Source organism: Crotalus tigris, unplaced genomic scaffold (genome assembly GCF_016545835.1).
Source record: "Crotalus tigris isolate CLP2741 ecotype Arizona unplaced genomic scaffold, ASM1654583v1 scf7180000019267.1258330, whole genome shotgun sequence".
Taxonomy (NCBI): domain Eukaryota; kingdom Metazoa; phylum Chordata; class Lepidosauria; order Squamata; family Viperidae; genus Crotalus; species Crotalus tigris.
Window position 1 is genome coordinate 747,065 of NW_024097462.1, and position 19,673 is coordinate 766,737.

General features: G+C 36.8%; 1 long non-coding RNA gene across 1 annotated transcript in view; it reads left to right on the forward strand.

Annotated features, from left to right (window-relative positions):
* Positions 1–4,575: 4,575 nt before the first annotated feature.
* LOC120316168 overlaps positions 4,576–19,673 on the forward strand; it is a 36,746-nt gene continuing 21,648 nt past the window's right edge. Inside the window, exon 1 of the long non-coding RNA XR_005558876.1 lies at positions 4,576–4,690. This is a non-coding gene — a long non-coding RNA (uncharacterized LOC120316168). The remainder of the gene's footprint in view (positions 4,691–19,673) is intronic.

The window sequence follows — 19,673 nt, forward strand, 5'->3', positions numbered from 1 at the left end:
GTCTGGAAGTTTCTCCTTAGTTCTAGATTGCTTCTCTCCTTGATTAGTTTCCACCCGTTGCTTCTTGTCCTGCCTTTAGGCGCCTTGGAAAATAGCTTGACACCCTCTTCTTTGAGGCAGCCCCTGAGATATTGGAACACTGCTATCATGTCCTCCCTCGTCCTTCTCTTCATTAAAGTAGACATACCCAATTCCAGCAGCCGTTCCTTATATGCTTTAGCCTCCAGTCCCCTAATCATCTTTGTTGCTCTTCTCTGTACTCTTTCTAGAGTCTAAACATCTTTTTTACAGCTCTCAAGATTTCTTCTCTCTCTCTCTCTCTCTCTCTCTCTCTCTCTCTCTCTCTCTCTCTCTCTCTGTGTGTGTGTGTGTGTGTGTGTACTGTAAAGAAAATAACAGAAACAAAACTATTGCATCTGACATATTAAACCATAAAATAATTTCAATGCAAGTGTGAATACATCAGTCTTCACTTGCTTCCAAAAAGACGATCTCACGTTAATTGCTCCTTGGCAACGCTCTAAAACAGGGGTCTTCAAACTTGGCCCTTTTATGACTTGTGAACTTCAACTCCCAGAATTCCTCAGCCAGGCACACTGGCTGAGGAATTCTGGGAGTTGAAGTCCACAAGTCATAAAAGGGCCAAGTTTGAAGACCCAAGCTCTAAAAGTATTTCAAGCAGGACAAAATTCTGAAAGGAGTTAGAAATTTTCTTACTTCCCACAGGTCAAAATATTTCTCCAAGCTTCTTCATGTGAAGACATTGAATATATACATGCCGGGTAATATGGCCCAAAATGTTATCTAAAATTTTTTGAAAGTTTTCATTGCAGGCTTCTTTTTCAATCATGGTCTCAGTATCCTCTCAGTATTTGTCAATTTTATTTGGAGACATTTTATTTTTGCAAGATGGCATGACTTACCTGGTTATTACCTCAGAACATCCGATGAATGATTAGGGAGTCTTATTAGCATTTTTAAAAAAGAACATATATAGCAAAAACATGTGGAAGAATACAGTGGCATTCTGCTTTTAGAAGTCCCAAACTTCCATAATCTTTATATTTCAGAGACAACTAGCCAAGAAGAGTCCTCATTAAGTTAGAACGTCTATTTACAGAGCAACTAAGCAATTATGAATTAAGTAAAAAACTGGAAAAATGGTTATGAGAGAAAACCTCAGAAATAATAAACTAGCAGGGTAAAGCTGGCAGTGAAACTTCATGGAAAACCATCAGTATTTTTTCTGGCTTCAGCTCTTACCAAATTTTATGCAGTGTGTAGGCTGGGAGGCAAAAACAAAATCTACATCTGAGAACAAAAAATAACTTGGGAAGACACCACAAATCAAGGGAATACAGAATGTACAAGCATGAGGTAATTAAATGCCCAGGAACCACCAGCTCTATGCCTATAATTTCAAATGTAAAAAATTGTCATGGGCAAGGGAATATTTTCACAAGAATTTGCAGATTAGATTATGAAAGAGCTGGTGTAGATACTAGAATAGTTAAGATGTCTGTTGCAGTAGTCACTTCTGAAACATCAAAGAAGAATTCCCCTTTATCCTCTCTCCCCTAAACCACACATTTCCATCTTTTTCAGCCATTTCTCATAGACTTGGTTGCCAACTTTACACACATTCTGATCAAATTTCTCAGAGCTCACTCCTGATTGCAATTTTTAAAAACGTGTTGTCCAGAATAGGATGCAATACTCCAAAGGGTGGTCTGACTAATGCAGAATTATTAATTATTTTGGCGTGAATGGTAAGTTTCTCTGAATGCTCCTTAAGATTGCACCTATCTTCAAAACTCCCAGCTTGATATATCAACAAAAAAATGTTAATGAATCTCAGAAAGAAATTCTTTCTATGTTGAAATCAATCCAAGAAACAATTGTTTTATTTCAGGATGAGACTAAAAATAATGAGATAAAAGAATAATTTTCTAAATTTACAAATTCAGACAATGACTGTAAAGAAGGAACTAATAACTCAGAAAACAGAAGGAAAATTAGAAGAAACAGATCCAAAGATGTGGGACCTAAAGGAAAGAATTAACAGACAGATACAGACAAATGAAAAATTAGATGGTGCAGTGATAACACCAGAAATGGAAAAGATATCATACTTGTCAAGATCTCAGAATACAACAAGAAGAGCTAATCCAAGGATGATAAAGCTGTTAAGAGAAATGCTGAATATTGATAAACATGAAATGAAAACAAAAACTGAAGGAGAAGAATGGAGGCTGTTTAATGACTATAAATGAATTGAGCATTCTTCCAAAAACACTTCAATCAAATTCTTTTCCTCATTCCAAACAATATATACAAAAACAGAGGAAGAATTACTTGATGATTTAAATGTACTGACTTGGAAAGTTATTTGGCAAAGGAAGAAAGCTAGAACAAGACTGAAGAAAATAGAGGTTTTGACCTATTAGATGGGATATTATACCACTAAACAGATATTTGAATATGGCTAAGACAATAGATAACTGTTAGAAATAAAAGTATTATTATAATTAGAAGGATAGGATTTGTAACTAGAATATTATACTTTGTTATGAGGTTGGAAATATGAAAATTCTAAAAGGGTTTGAATAAGGGAAGCTTTTGGTTATCCTAATATCATTTATTATGAGAAAATTATAAGTGATAGAGATATTTTGAACATTGATGGGAAATTATTTTTTTAAAAAAGTGGGAAAAACAGGATATTGATTGAATAAATGGATTTTAAGTGCAAGTGCAATTGAGACTAGAAAAGATATTATAAATTGATACTATTGATATTATGTATAATACCAGAAAAATGTGATGAAGGTGTCTATATTTAATTGTATATGTATTAACAGTAACAAGAATTGTATTTGCCCAATATGGAAAAATGTATACTACCGGAAGAAGAGAGGACCAAGGAAGCACTGGATGGTGTAGTTTTGGACTAGACCAGTGATGGCGAACCTTTTAGAGACCAAGTGCCCAAAGTCAACCCCAAACCCACTTATGCATTGTTGGCTGCTGAGTGGGTGTGGCCCATTGGGTGGGTGTGGCCAATTGGGTGGGCGTGGCTGCAGTGGTAACGGCAGACTGGGTGGGACTAAAAAGTTCAATCAATCAATTCCAACTTTGCAAGATCTTTTTTTTTCCTGCGAGAAGTTGAAATTGACTCATTGATTGAATCTTTTTTTTTTTTTGCACACTGCAGCGGGGGCCTAAAGCAAAAAGGTTTTATAAAACCCAGCTGAAGGCCTAGGACTGGGGCGATGGCACGCATGCCCACAGAAAGGGCTCTGAGTGCCACCTCTGGCACCTGTGCCATAGGTTCACCACCACTGGATTAGACTGAGAAAGTTAATATGTACCACTGAATTAATAATAGACCCAGACAACACATTGCTTATTAAGTACTTACGATTGTAAAATTAGAAAATTAATAAAATACTTATAAAGACAAAAAGATTGCATAAATGTTTTTAGTAACTGTATCACACAGTTGGCTTAGATTCAATCCATTCTCATATGTGCTTAGCAGTAAATCTTTCCCAATACATTAGATTTTTTTAAAACAAAACTGTGCGTAAAAATAATATATTCTCACAAAGCTTGCATTTCTAAATATATTTTATTTAAATGGTCACTTTATCATAAGATATGCATTTTGAAATATGCTTAAGATCAAGGGCTTAGCATAGAGCTCCCAAGATGTTCCAATCCTCAGATTGGTCCAGATGTGCACTTCAGTATAATTGACATAATATATCACTAAATATAATGCTCATACAGTAGATTGTCCAGCACGGAAACCATGTGCTAAATGCCAACAGACTCATAGCGAGATATTCTTTAATGTTACAGTTGAAAATATTTGAAAAAGAAATACAACATGTCTCCTTCAAAATTAAATGACAATTGGCTTTTTGTTTGTTTTAAATATATTGAGCATACTGATAAAATAATATTGATTTATTTCTTTTATTGGGCTTAAAATTCACATTTACATCAACAAAATGGCATTCAGTGAATCTGACATCCCCAAAATGTGTGTAATAATACCACATAGAAAGAAAGTTAATGGCATCTCATGCCTTTGCAGCTCTTCCAGTCACCTTGCAGATGTGCATTTACATATTAAGTATGGGAATATTAATATAAAGATTATTGTGTTCCTACTTTTCTCTCCATGTTCCATGGATATCATTAGAAAATGCTACTTAAAAACATACATGAATTCGAGGATGATTGATTCATCATGGAAAAGTATTAAAGTCACTTCTCTGCTCATGAAGCAGAGCAGATAACATTCAAATTTTCCTTCTTTCTATACAGCTTCGAGGGATAGGAGGTCAGTTGCTTTGATTTAACTTGGAGAGAGAATGAAACCGCTACTGTTTCAGTTATCTGCTTCATTAAGTTTAGACTCTATTTGTGTCTGTTTGCTTTTCTACTTGTGCTTGGAAGTGTGTCTATCTGTGCTCTGTTTCATAAGGTCTGGAGTTTATTTGCCTGCATTTGCTTTCCACTCCCTTTGGACTATGTTTGCTCTGTGCTCTGTTTGATTGAGTCTGGACTTTATGGGTCTGAGCTTCTTCCAGAGGCCTTGTTTGTTTTGCTTTCCAAAGCCTGGGAATGTGGTAGTATGTGGCTTGCTCATTGCCTTGAAGAGTGACTGAGATGCCTTGCGGTAAGTATGAGAGCATTTCTATATACAGCTGACCCTTCGCCTAATTCTTCTATCTTCCTCAGACAGTTTTAATTATCCTTTCTTTCAGATCTATTCAGCCATGCTATCTGAGAACTATGAAGTAGAACCTAATACATGTGGTGGGTACCTGGTCACAGAAGGCTGATCAAGCTATCCAGTAGCAACTGTACCCGATATGGGGAAAAGGGATTTGCCCTAGAAACCTGGGTTTTCAGCAAAGGGAGCCTGAGGAAGAGAGAAACAATTAGACTGCCCATGCACATGCTGAGCAGACTCATCCAGAAGGTTTCCATCTCAGCAAAGTATCATCTGAAATCCAGGAAAGTGAAGAGAGAGAGCTTAAACTATTGCCCAATTTATTGGTGGGTTATCACAGAGCTCATGTCTTTAACGCTGGTACGACACTAACACACTAATGAGAGAAGTTATCCTTTGGCTTTGTGTATGAAATCATGCAGTTTGGAGGTTCTTTGGATTAACTATTACCACTTTGCGAAGGTACTGGTCCAGATAATCTTTTATTCAGCTTCAACTTTTGCTCCAATTGCAGCCATATTAGCAGCAGGAGTCATTGGCTATGATGACTCATACTCTTATTACCTTGATGTTGAACTACTGCAACATGCTCTATATATCCCAGCAATTGGTGTAGAAACTGGTTGCCCATGTGTTGGCAGGAAACCGCCACAATATTAACAAGACACTAGTCCTGTGAGCACTGCATTGTCTCCCAATAGATTCACAAACACAATTTAAAATATTGGTTTTAATCTACGTAGTTTTCTATGACTTGGCTCCAAACAACTTAAGGTGTTGCTTTTAAATGGAATCATTTATCCTGTGCCTTCAACCCAGGAGGACTGACTTATTTCCTTACAGATTTTGATGGATCCCAAGCCTTCCCAGTAGCTAGTCCTGTCCAGTGAAATAACCTTCATCCATTTAAAAAGAAACTAATTTTTTTTCCATTCCACAGGGCCTTTGGATCTTACCAATCTGTTCAGGTTGCCATTACTAAGGATCTTGTTTTACATTATATTTTTGTACTTTTATGGTATTGTTATGATGATTTTATGAAGTTATGGTGTGAGCCTCCCATATCATATATAAATACACAAAATGACTATTCTTCCTCAAATTCTATTCTTGTTTTAAGCACTTCAATCCTTCTGTCTATTATTTAGTTTCCATACAGCAAATAATTATATCTTCATTTATAAACTCTACTACATAGTTCATGGATACAAGTACATGATACCACATGGATACAAATAGAAATACTACTGGACCTTCAAGGCTGTTAGGGTAGTACCTATTGTTAAGAAATTAGTTAATTACTATTAATTATATATATCAGAAAACTTCCCTTAGAAGTTTTGGAATTCATGGAAATAATGTCTGACCCTTGATTCCTCCCCTTGATAACGAAGGTTTTAAAAACATGATTCAGTAGAATCAACTCAAAGACTACGAGATAGAATTTCATGGATTAGATATTTCATTACTGGTGGGAAACTTCTCTGTCCTGAATATGTTGCAAAAGAAATGGCCGCACACATTAATTTGGTTTCAAGTGAAATCAGTGCAATGATTTCTTAGACTCAGGAGAGCTCATCAATCAAGGGCGTTTATCATCAGATTGGGCAAGGTAGCTTTGATTTACCTCCACAAAGTGTATTGGGTTGCCTTGCATCTTCCTCTTAGCTTTTTCTGGCACTTGCAAGAGCTGAGTGAGCTGAGTGAAAATGTTGAAAGAAGCTTATGTGATGCACAGTGACTTCTTCTAGCATTTTCATGCAGGAGAAGACTGAAGATGAGGCTGGAAAGGGCTGAGAAGGAAAGTGAAGCAAATTGATGTAATTGTTCTGTTCATAGAAGCAAGGGCACCATGTTGTTTCATGAAGCAATCATTAAAACTTTGATCCTTGTAAAGAACAAAATTGACATATATAGTCCTAATTAACAATGTTTGAATTCTAATGTATACTCCATTATTTATAATAGAAAGAAAAAGCCTCTCATGAAAGCTTTTTAAATGAATTAAACAATAATACAATAGCTGGTCTTGATAAATGGTCCTAGGGCATTTGTGTTACAAAACTCCCTTCAAATGTACATCTAAAAATGAGCACAAATGAGCATTAAAATGTTCATTTTTAAGGTTGCTACTTTAGGTTGGTACATTATATTAATCAAAGTCTTTTTAATTAGGATCAGTGAGGTTGTAATCCAGATGAATTACATGATTACTTATGATGACCTATAAAGTCCTATATGGCATTGGGCTGGAGGGACTGCCTGACCTCATTCATATCTACCCATCCCATGAGATATGACTAGAGATGGGGTAGCTCTGTGTCTTAATGATGCTGGAGACTGTTTTTGCTCCAGCAGTTCAAATCCTAGCACTATGTGGCAGGATGAACTCCCTTCACTCACCTCAGCTTCTGCCACCTAAGAGTTGGAAAACATTTTATATGCAAGTAGATAAATAGGTACCACTTCAGAGGGAGGAAGATCTAGAGCCTCATGTAGATGGTCAGAAACCTGAAGGCACTGAACTTTCCCAGTTGCAACACCCATTTGCGAGGTGGATTTGATGGAGGAAGAGGGCCATGGATGACACAATCTTTTTTTTCTGTTGCGAAAGCTTTCTGGGTTTTTAACTTAGTAAACTACCCAAAGTAGTGAGTAGTGAGATGGCTGGCTGTATGTATTTATTATACAAATAAACAATGGTCTCTGTAAGAATTTTATTGTTGTAAATTATTTCAAGCCAAATGAAAAAGATGCACCTTTATAAGAAACATTTTTTATTGTTAAGAAATTAGAGAAACTGCCTATGAACTTATTTCAGATGCATTTAACTTATCCCACAAATCTTGCTTTATAAAATGTAGATAATCATGGCAAGAGTCTTCTGCTTTTTCCCAGTTTATTTGATTATTCTATTCTATGCTAACACTGTATTTTCTGGATACAAATCCTTAATATTGCAGAAATCATTTTCTTCTGAAGCAGTTTGGAGGGATTTTTTTATTTTGTTTTTTTGCATAAAACGTAACTCACCCTCCCACTCTTGTCTGGTATCCAACCAAAGGAAGTTGAGGGAGTAAAATTTTGGCAAAATATTACCCAAAATATTCCAGAATTCCTAGGGTAGCCTTGATTAAAGTCATTCCATAGTGTGTGTTAAGACCACACTTGGATGTGAGTGGGAGCAAGTTTAAATCAACGACTATAGGAAAGTTGTTTCAAGTCTAAAAAAAAAAAAAAAAGAGGGCCTTAGTGCTACAGTGTCTACAAAGTGAAAAAAAATATCTTTGCACTAAATGCCACTGAGAACATTTAGTATAATGGAGCAGTATAATTCAGCATAAAGGCCATGGGTTGAATTCACATTTGGATCCCTTCCCTATGCAGGGCCGACACCAACCTAAGGTCGGGACTTCTCTTCCTTTTGTATCCCCATTCCTATCATCTTGGAGTTTGTGTCGGCCTTGGGAAGCTAAGCCAATTAATTATTGGCTTGGCTCCCTGCTCCATAAGAAATGCTGTGGAGGCAGTTTTGCAAAGCTTCCTTTGGAGCTGTGAGGTGGCCAATTGTCCATTGGCAAGAATTCTTTTGGAGAACAAATGATGTTTCTAGCTAAATAAAATCAGCTAGTTCTTAACTAGTCTTTAGTTGACCCTCATGCCAATGATTTCAGTAACAGACAAAAAAAAAAATCACACTCACTGTGTTCTATATAGTAGTCCTTGAATTACGACCATAAGTGAGCCCAAAATTTCTGTTGCTAAATGAGACAGTTGTTAAGTGAGTTTTGCCCTGTCTTGCCACAGTTGTTAAGTGAATCATTGCAGTTGTTAATTTAGTAACACTGTTGTTAAGTGAATCTGGCTTCCCCATTGACTTTGCTTGTCAGAGGGTCACAAAAGGGGATCACATGATTCTGGGACATTGCAACAGTCATAAATATGAGTCAGTGGCCAATCACTTGAATTTTGACCACAGGGCTGCTACAATGGTGAAAATGGTCATTGTTACTTTTTTCAGTGCTATTATAACTTTGAACAGTTACTAAATGAACTGTTGTAAGTTGAGGACTACCTGTATACCTGCAGTGCACATGGGTGATTTGAATAGACAAGGAATAGTTTGTTGAGAAGCAGCCAATATTGTCTAAGGGCTTATCGCAGTTGGGTAATATGAAGGCATTTCTATGGATTTTTGTTCATGTATCCAGAAGGACCATCTGCTGGAACTTCTGGGGAAGCATCTGGATGGAAGAAATCATCTCCATCTTTCATTTGGAGGCACCAATGTGGAGGGGTTTTTTTTCCAGCCAAGAAATATCTTCAAATTAGATTGTTCCAATAGTGGAGTCAAGGTCTGTGAAGCCTTTTTGGCAACACAATGGAGTGAATAAGTGAGTGGATGAACTAATGAATGAAAAATCGGATCCAGCTTGTCAGTTTCTCTACCATGTGACCATCATTACACTTTGGCACAGTTTAGTCATAACATTCAAAGATTGAATAAATGCCTGAGCTAGGAGTGAAGCTGTTTTAAGTTGCTTCTCTCTGCCATGCACACCGGCTTAACTCACCCCCTGATGTCCACACAGGCAGCATAGTGTGCAGTGAGGAAGCCTCCACACATGAGGCTGAATAGTGCTTTTGTGGGCATTTCTTCTTCCCCATCACTAGCCAGAACAACACAAACTATTACACAGTTTCCCTTTAGATTTCAGGCAAGCCTTTTGAAATGTGGGAACTGGAGTGCAACAGCCGTGTCAATATTTGTTTTCCAAATGAGAATTGGTCCCTGCTTGCGGATTTTTAAACAGAACACAAGTGCTGACTAATGGTTTCGTATCTTGTGGTGTACATTTTCATTTCTCTTATAATGCCCTGATCTTGCTTCAATTCTAGGGAACAGGATGACTGGTGGATGGTAAGGTAAGGGAACAAATTACATCCACTGCAATGTGCTGCTTTTTAAAAAAAATGTATTTGTAATGCCCAGAAAGAGCAAGTTACATGAGAATTGCCATGGCAGACCTTTTATTTTAAGCAAATAAATTGGGAATTTCCATTTATTTCCAAGATAATGCAACTGATCCTGTTCCCAGGCCTAGAGCTGAGTTGTGTGCAGGACCTACTTCTTGGTTGTATGAGTGACTTGGGTTGCTATTTTGTGGCTGCCTTTATTTTAATCTTCATAATGATAAAGTTGGAAGGGACCTTGGAGGTCATCGAGTCCAACCCCCTTCTCAGGCAGGAAACCCTATAACATTTCAGACAAATGGCTGTCCAGTCTCTTCTTAAAGACCTCCAGTGTTGGAGCATTCACTGCTTCTGGAGGCAGGTTCTTCCACTGATTAATTGTTCTAACTGTCAGGAAGTTTCTCCTTAGTTCTAGGTTGCTTCTCTCCTTGATTAGTTTCCATCCGTTGCTTCTTCTCCTGCCTTCAGGCGCTTTGGAGAATAGCTTGACTTCCTCTTTTTTGTGGCAGCCCCTGAGATATTCGAACACTGCTATCATGTCACCCCTCGTCCTTCTCTTCGTTAAACTAGACATACCCAATTCCAGCAACCGTTCCTTATATGTTTTAGCCTCCAGTCCCCTAATCATCTTTGTTGCTCTTCTCTGTACTAGAGTCTCAGCATCTTTTTTACATCATGGTGACCAAAACTGGATGCAGTATTCCAAGTGTGGCCTTATCAAGGCTTTGTAAAGTGGTATTAATATTTCATGTGATCTTGATTCTATCCCTCTTCATAATGTTTGTTATTGTTTTTATTCTATTTTAATTCTGTTTGCCACCAAGTCATTCACTGAGATGGGGGGGGGAGGAATATAAGGTGGATGGATAAATAAATAAACTATATGAAAGAGTAGATTCTTTAAGCTAGTCATGGAATCTTTGCAGGATCAAAATGATTATTACTGAAGAATATGGCTCAGATATACACATTTAATAACAGTTGTGCCATTGGATCATCCTGTACTTTCTTAAATAAGTTAGGAACATTTGCTGTTTTAGATGTGTATTAGATCTACATTATACCTAGTAGCTTAAGCTCCCCTTTCCTTTATGAAATTTCTTTTGTGCAAGAAAGGAAGTAATTTGGTCAGTGTTGCATATGCAAGGAGGAAGGAGGACAGTTCCTGATTCCTACTTCTGGAATATTTGACTAGCTGAATGAATTTTAAGCTGGGGTGGCTATTTTTGTACACAACATCTGTGAATCATTTATTTTAGTATGATGTAACAGTATCATCCTAAGGCATGCTCAGTGAGAAGTCCTTCTCTGAGTGACATTTACTCCTGTGTAACAATGTTATATTTATCTAGATAAATAGGTTCTTAAAATATTTGATCACAACTTACCTTCCCATCTTCTATCTTTTGGGGGGGGGCTACTAGAAGTATTACTTATATTAAATGTTCCCAATCCTTCATAGGATAGAAAATGCACTTTATGTAATAAACTGTTTCAATCTGTGGTCTATATAATGATCTGTTTATCCTATGGAGAAAAAAACCTGCAGTTTTCATTGACCTAAAAGGGAGGAAGCAGGATAAATAAGCAAACTTAACATTTGTAAAAATTAAGGAGAAAGGGAGAAAATGTAACTTTTAATGGATAGTTTCTTTTCTTTCTTTTTTAAAAAAATGTCTCCAGTTTCTAAAGATAGGAGTGATATGGTCTTATGAAATTACATGAAGGTAGACAGGCCAAAAAAACAAAACAAAGTGAGAACTATCATGTACTTATGAAGCCATATTAATCCCTGTGTAATATATATAGGGGAATGGGGTAGAAACCAGTACTGACTAGCACCCATACCTTTCTACAGAGAGCAGTTTATGACTTCCCAATGACTGTATTTATTCTGAGCAAAGCTGTCTCTACTACTTAGTCTCCATTTCAAGGTGAGTCCAAGTAGAAAAGTACATTGAATTAACAGACACAGGATTAGAAAGACAAGCTAGTTCTACCAATAGCCAAAGGATGTTTCAGCTGGAAGATTCTGGAAATGCCAGTAAAAGCTAGAGACACAAGTTTCAGATTGTGCTGTTCAGTTTGTGTCTCCTAAATTAGTTGTTGGATTCAGAGATAATAGCTTCAACTAACACTACGGTTTGCATTTTTTTTAAAAAAAAAAGCACCACAAAACTTAAACAGACACCTAAACATATGATGAAGAGGCTTTCTGTATAAAATGATTCTGATTCACCTGATTTTCATTCATTTCAGTTGCTCCTGATATGATTAGTAAAATGCTTCCTCTGTGGTTAGCAAATTGCTCTTTGATCATAAGCCCATCTTATGTCCCTCACACAAACTCACACACTACCACAGGCATAACTGAGATGGTAAACACCCTTATAATCATGCTTTTGTATATTTAAGCAAAGCTTTGTAAGAACCTAGTGCATGGGAGGAGAAAAATAATATGATGCTTGTCTCTTGGCTGTTTTAGAGACTAAGGAGCAGGCAGTTTGGGAGGAAGTGTTGGATAAATTTTCATAGCTTTCAACCCTGCATATAATAAACAATCCTACTGGAAACAACTCACTTTGTAGAGTTCCTTTAAAGGACAATAGCCTTTAAAGTAGTTTAGAAAGAATTTGTTCATCCTAAATCAAAGAATATCTTTGTTGAAAACTGCAATCATGCCAAAGTAGATGTTTTAATACGAGTAGGCATTATGGTTTGGATGGTGGGTTGTTTATGCTTCTATGGAACCATTTACTAAATTCTACAATAGCTGGTAAATATCTGAGGAATGGTTATAGTGCTCATTAATAATTGATTTTGAATACATTTCTGTCACTTGGAGCACTTCTGCTTCCTATAAGTACAAGGAACATCCTGTCTTCCGGTTCTGTAGAAAGTGTTAGTGTAATGAGTTTTCTTCTGAAGGAAATGTTCATGTTGTACTGTTATTTTGGTAACTTCTGTTAGGTCAGCTTTTCCCAGACGGATGTCTTCCAGATGTGTTAGACTTCGATCTCACTATCACTCAGAGATAGATCTGGACAGTATCATCCAGTATTATCATACTATTCTGATGATATTTTAATCCCCTTTAATCCACTGCAACTAAGTCAACCTGCCTCATTAAGAAGAAAAGCTTCCTTGTTTATCCATAACTAGCCATTTTTTCAACTCATGTTTTGCATAAGAAAAAGATGCTGAGGATGGATGACAATTTACTAACTGATGATTCTTGTGACATGCTATTCACAGAGAGTATTTGTCAAAGACATTTTACAGTACAAATGATAAAACTAATGTATGAATGGCATAATTCTATCTGCATAATTTGCAAAGGCAAAGTCCAATTCTAGAGATTCAAAAATCAGCAAAATTTTCCTGCCAAGTTGATGCCTGCCACCATTCCTGTTGCTTGTCCCATTTTTTTTTGTTTCTTTGTTCATCAGAGGCAAAGCAGAGGAGGCAGAAATCTTATTCAATGAGAGCCCATCACAATCAGAGCTGAGGCTGGTTCTTTTCACCCTGGATATGGGGCAATGGCGATCAGCTCTTATTTTGGTCTAATTTCTTCTGTGAGGAGGAATACACACACTTCCCTCCCCCCAACACAGCATTCATTGAACCATCTGCCCAGTCTAGATTACCTGCTACTATTTTTATAGATGAATGAATCAATTAACTGACAAAAAATAGATCAGTCACTTTTTATTCATAAGGCCACCAAGGACATATACAAATAAGGTATTAAAAACTCTGTATCATGACAAGGGATAAAATGGAACAATCCAAAAATGCTACAAATGAAAATATAAAACTAACTAATAATTGCTTGGATATGACAACATTTGCTGATCAGAAATGACTCCTTTCCCCTCTAGAAACAGAATGAGACAGAATTAAGAGGGAGTTCCATAATCAAAGGCTGCCTTGATGCCTAGCAATTAACCTAATTTTGTGCATTTTTGTACTGTGTACAAATTACTAAGAACAGGCATGTTAATTTTCGGGAGTACTGCTATCACTAGGTAAAAATGAGGCAGTTGTCTTAAACAGCAAATTTTGAACAACAAAATGATAGCAAGTCATTATTTATTATTCCGATAAACTGTATTTTTAGAACCAAGGATGGAAAAAGGTGCTTGTGAAATTTTCTGTGCCATGCGCCTAAAATACTGCTGGGTTAGGGGAGCAACAATATAACTTAGCAGCTCTGTCAGCCTTAAACTGTTTCACATTGAACTCAACTGAATGTGGCATCTACCTGTGGGGCCAAGGAGGGTCAAGGAAACAACAGGAACTAAAGAAATAACAGCAACAACAAAAAAAACTTTGTTTCTCCACGCTTGAATCATACTGGTTCAGAATAAATGAATTCAGTAACAAGCCTCTGTGATATATGTTAGATTTATATCTAACATATATCACAGAGGCTTGTTACTGAATTCATTTATTCAGTTATAATTATTATTATTAATATCCCACACCTCTAGAGCTTACCAGAGATGCACACAGAAATTTGTTGAATATCTTTATTGCTCTGTTGTTGTTCTTCCTCTTCTTTTTCTTGTTTTTCAACGATAGGCACAGGAAAAGCAAGTCCCAGATTTTATTTCAGCCTACCAGGTTGTCCAGTGCAACAATATCTGTCTTGACCACAGTGTACCCTTGCATTATTTCCTTTTCCTGCTCTTAGTCCCTTCTCATGTTTCTCCATCAGTTTAGGCCCCTAATAGGGAAAGGATGAGCCCATTGATGTTGGCGCATGGAGGCCTGCTCGTGACATGCCTTTGGGTTGAGTCGCCTAGCAGCAGCCATTCGTGTTATGTGGGCTTTCTTTTTGGGGGGCATTGCCCACCCCTGAAACTGACTTCAGGCATTTTTCACTGCCGGTTCTGCATGAATAGCCACAGGCCTCTTGCCAATTGTCCCCCCAGCTTGAAAGCCAGCCTCAGCCAAAGACCTTTTCAAGTGTGATCCCAAAGTGCCACACAGGCTTTCAGGGCATTGTTGTCAAGATGAGGGCCCTGCACTGGAAAGTGGGGTCAGAAGAGAAAGGACAATGAAGGGTGATGGAGGCTTCATGCAGTCCTCAGATGCCCGGCTGTTTATTAATTTACAAAACTAATGTCACTATCTTTAGAGGAGAGATGGAGTGAAAAAGCTGCCCTTTGAAAAAGGTCACCCTATGATGCTGATTTTTATAGAAAAAAAAAAGAAGGCAAATAGAACTAAAATCTAAAAAATAAAAAAGCAATGAAATCCTGATAAAATATTGAAGGGCTGGATGCTATTCAGAATATAGTAGTTTCGTAAATATTGTTTTCAGTCTCTTTGCAGAATAATTCCACCTTTATGAGAAGTGTTTAATCCAAAACCCAGCTAACTGCTTTGTGTAATTACAATAGATCCTCCCTTGTCCAGGAGGCATATAGTCAGAAGAGTACAGAGTGAAATTTCTCATTGTAGAGGAAATTTGCCAACTGCTGAGCAGAATCTGTTGGTTTATACTTTTTTTTTTTTTTTTAAAAAAAATTCACCCTGGACACATCAGTAACAAATAAAGATGGATTTTAAAAACAGATTTCCCCCCACCCTCAAAAGTTACAGCTATGGAACATGGTGTGTGGACTTTCTGTAATTAACAGAACTCTTACATACTAAGAAAGCAGAGCAAGCAAAAGCCATGTCAATACTGTGGTAAATTTTTGGTTGATGCATTTTTTTTATATTGTGGCCAATCTGATCCCCTCCACAACGATGGACTGCAAAGTCTATCATCCTCAGACAGACTTTAAACTGAGAAAGGCTGAAATGTCTTCTTTCTAAATCTATGTAAAAAGCTGCTTATCAAGGTATCTAGTTTAATTTGCTGCGTGTGTCACAAACCCTTTGCTTTATTGTTTATCCTGATTCTGAACTTTTGCCTTCTTCTCCGGCTGAGATAGGTCCATGGAATTTAAGAACATAAAACCTGAAGGGTCAGGCCAAAACCCATCTGGCCCAGCCTTCTGTATTATGCTGTGGCCAATAGAGGCATCTGGGAATCTGGGAAAGTAGGATATGAAGGCTTTTTCGACTATTGCTCCCTAGCAACTGGTATTTAGGACAGGCTGCCTTTGACTCTGGAGATAGTTTACAGCAATCAAGACTTATAGCTAATGACAACCCAATCCCCAAACATTTGCCCTGTCCTCCTTTGAAAACTATCTAAATTGGAGGCTATCGCCATATCAGGTGGAAGTGAATTATGCAGTTTAATTACTCATGGTGTAAAGAAACACTTCCTTTTATCAGTCCTAAATTTCTGTAGTCCTGAAACCAACATATTTTCTTTGTTTACTCTTTTACCGTCTCCTCCAATTCAAGTATTTAACATGCAATGGGATTTGCCTCAGCTCTCCCACATACCACACAAAATCTCCAGAAGAGATTCATGCCATGTGTAACGATACTAGAAGAGAAGCCATCTATTACATTGGCAGATAATGCTCTGTTAGATTTTCTAGAGGATTATACAATCTTTTGCAGGAGGGGGAAGGTGCAAAACTATTCTCAGTTTTTGCACTGTGCCCCTAAGACATTTCTCCGAAGAAATGAAAAGGGCAAGACCATCACAAAAATAAATGCTCTCCTGTGAAATAATCTCTTCTGTTTCATTAAAAAATATAATTTGATGGCATTTTGGACAAAATATATGCCGGACATTCTTGTCATGTACTGTATGTAATGAACTTATTCTCTAAGTATGAATTATAGCCAAAGGTCACCAATCCCATGAGAGATACATAGATCAGTAAGCTTAGAGGAACCTGCTAGTAGAGTAATTCTAACTCAGCTATTTTTTTTTTAAGGACGAAATACAAAACAGAAACAAACAAAAAAAAACAACCCAAAAGACAAAAACAAAAGGAAAAAAAAAAACAATCACCACTCTACAGCATCAATATAGTAGAAAACATTGCCCATAATATGTATTTTTTTCCTTTACCTTGCTACTTAAAAGTCTGGGCATAATAATAACGTTTTGCTTCTTGTCCAGCTTTCACTCAGTTATGAGTATAATTGTGCCTGGAACTATAAATTCCAAATAAAGGTAGTTTTCAACTTATGACCACAATTGAGCCCAAAATTTCTGTTGCTATGTTAGACAACTGTAAGTAAGTTTTGCTTCATTTTATCACCTTACTTGCCACCGTTGCTAAGTTAATCACTGCAGTTGTAACATGGTTGTTAGGTGAATCTGGCTTCCCCATTGACTTTGCTTGTCAGAAGGTTGCAAAAGATGACTAAACGACACAGCGACACAGCAACCGTCATACATATGAGTCAGTTGCCAAGCATCTGGATTTTGATCACATGACCATTGGGATGATGCGAAAGCTGTAAGTGTAAAAAAGGTCATAAGGCCCCTTTGTCAGTACTGTTGTAATTTCGAACTGTCACTAAACAAATTGTTATAAGTTGAAGATTACCTGTATTAAAGAGTGAATGGTGGAGCCTTTTCCCTGGTGGGTTTCATGTAGGGAATCCTCAGACATCTCTAAGGATGGATGGTAAATTTGTCACATGCCCATTTTTATACTGGAAAAATAAGTTTCAGTCCTTCATAAGATATAGCTGAATCTGAAAAAGCCAAACCTGATGGTTTTCAGAATGTTGTAATGTGGTTCAAAGCTCTGAAAAATATGATGAAAATTGCAAACATTATGAGAAATATCTAGCAAAAAATGTGCATTCTAGAAAAAAAGGGGGTGTATCTAATTGCAGTTTCCAATGAAAAAAAAATTCATGCAAAATATGCCAAGCACCCAAAGTGTGGTCACATAACTGTGAGAGCTGCCACTGTCAGAACTTCAAATCTGGACCAGAAGTACCCCCAAATAGATCCATTGGAATTTTCAGTCATAAGTTGAGAACTACCTATGTTAGACTATTGGATTATATGTCACATGAAATGAGAATTAAATCTTTGGTTCTGTTGATTTTCACCTTTTATCTTACGCTTGTAGAGTCAAGGGCTGCCTGCTTCTCACTGATTTAACTTCTTTATTCAGCATACTTCTATGGAAAATTGCATAATAAGAACTTCTACCAGCATGATATTTTCCCATTTGCTTATATTCACCCCAATCTGCTTTGCAGGATCTTCCAACTCTTCAAAGCAATTGTTATGTGGATGTACAGAAAAGCATAAAGAGGAAGACATCTAATCTGCTTGTGGAAGCTGTTATGTCAAAGAGCAGACACACTTTGACATTCAACCCATTATTGCTAGATAAAGCAGTTCTTGGTTGCATATTTAAAAGTCTATCTCACTGAAGATTTACAGGATTGCATATAGGATTGCAATATGCTCCCAATGCAACTGGATTCTTAATTTCTATAAATGAAAATTATTATTACACAATCAGAACCTTCTCCACAGTAAGTCATTTTGGGAATTCGTTCTGAGAAATGTTGAAGAAACAACTGATATAAATATCCAGTTGAGCGCATGCTATGACTTAGAGGGATATTTGAAGTGTTCTATGAATGTAACTTGGAACTTGTTAAGAATTTTTTGATTGTAGCAAAAATAACTATTGGATTTACTCCAAAGAACATGAGCAGAGAGAAAATGCATTTGTGTGGTTTTATGAATTCTTGTGCAAGAATTTTCAGATGATTTCTTGTAATTACAGTGCCACAATATATTAGCTGTTGTGTTACGTTTTTTTACAATATCAAAGGAAACGTCTTCAATGTTGAAGTATTCCCAAGTAGATATTAGTGAACAAGGACTGCAGATTCTGCTTGGATACTTAAGATTATTTCCTGGATTCAATTCTATTTTTTTTACATTGTTTTGAAATTTAACCTAATATTGAAATCAGGGAATACGTTAATTCTTCTTGTAGTCTACTGCATACATTTTAAACTTACAGAGCTCAAGTATAGAACATCTTACACCCTACTTTTTTTGTTAGAGAATTTAAAAAGTATTGGAAAATGTCAACATTATAATCAACATCGCCATCCATTCTTAATTCTGAAAAAAGCTTTTTCCACAGAGAAAGCTGTATTAATATAAATTCTGACATTTTGTCTGTCCTGCCCAGCCTACCTTGACTGCTAGGGTCCTCCAGGGTCTCATCTTTCCATTTTGAATTAGAGGATAATGAGGATTGAACTTAGGACCTTTTACATCAAAAGGGCATGTTCTGGCATAAAGATATGGACCATGTTCTTTCATGATTAGGAATCTCAACAGGACCAGTGTGTTTGCTGGTCAACCTGATATTCTTCAGCTTGTCAGAGCTAATCTGATCTCCTTGACTTGTTATGAGTAATAAAAATTGAGCTAAAAGTTCTCATGAGAACATGCCTTCTCAAGTTATTTTGGCATGTCTCCTTTTAGGCCCATTTGTAAAGCAAAACAGGAAGTGCAGAAGTATGCTAAAAGAAGCTTGCTAATTCAGAACTGAATAAACTCCATCCCAAAAGGATGAATCTAATGAGAACACAAAGCAATAGTCCTTGCTTTTATTTATAAATTTATTTATAAGTTTATTTTGTTGGAAATTTTTGTCTTTTCTGCTCTGCAGGTATGACAAGCAGATTTTTGGTTCACAAACCTTTTAGCAATGATTAACTCCTAGCAATAGTTCACTAGAGGGTTCCATCTCCCCTTCTGAAACATGCATGAGAAGCAAGGTGGAAAGCATTGCAGAAGAGGGAGGTGGCTTTTGGACTTTCAAGAACTCTGCAGAAGTTATGCTGAAAATGCACGGTTTTGATCATTCCAGTTTTTGGAATGCCTAGATATTGATTTTGAATGTGCTAGATATTGATTTTAAAGAAACAAAGGTCTTTTCCTTTTGCAAGGTGATTACACATTCCCTCCCTGCAGACTTTTATTACCAAAAGCAGTAGAAAAAGGAGGAATACTGATAAATTTGTTGTTATGTCA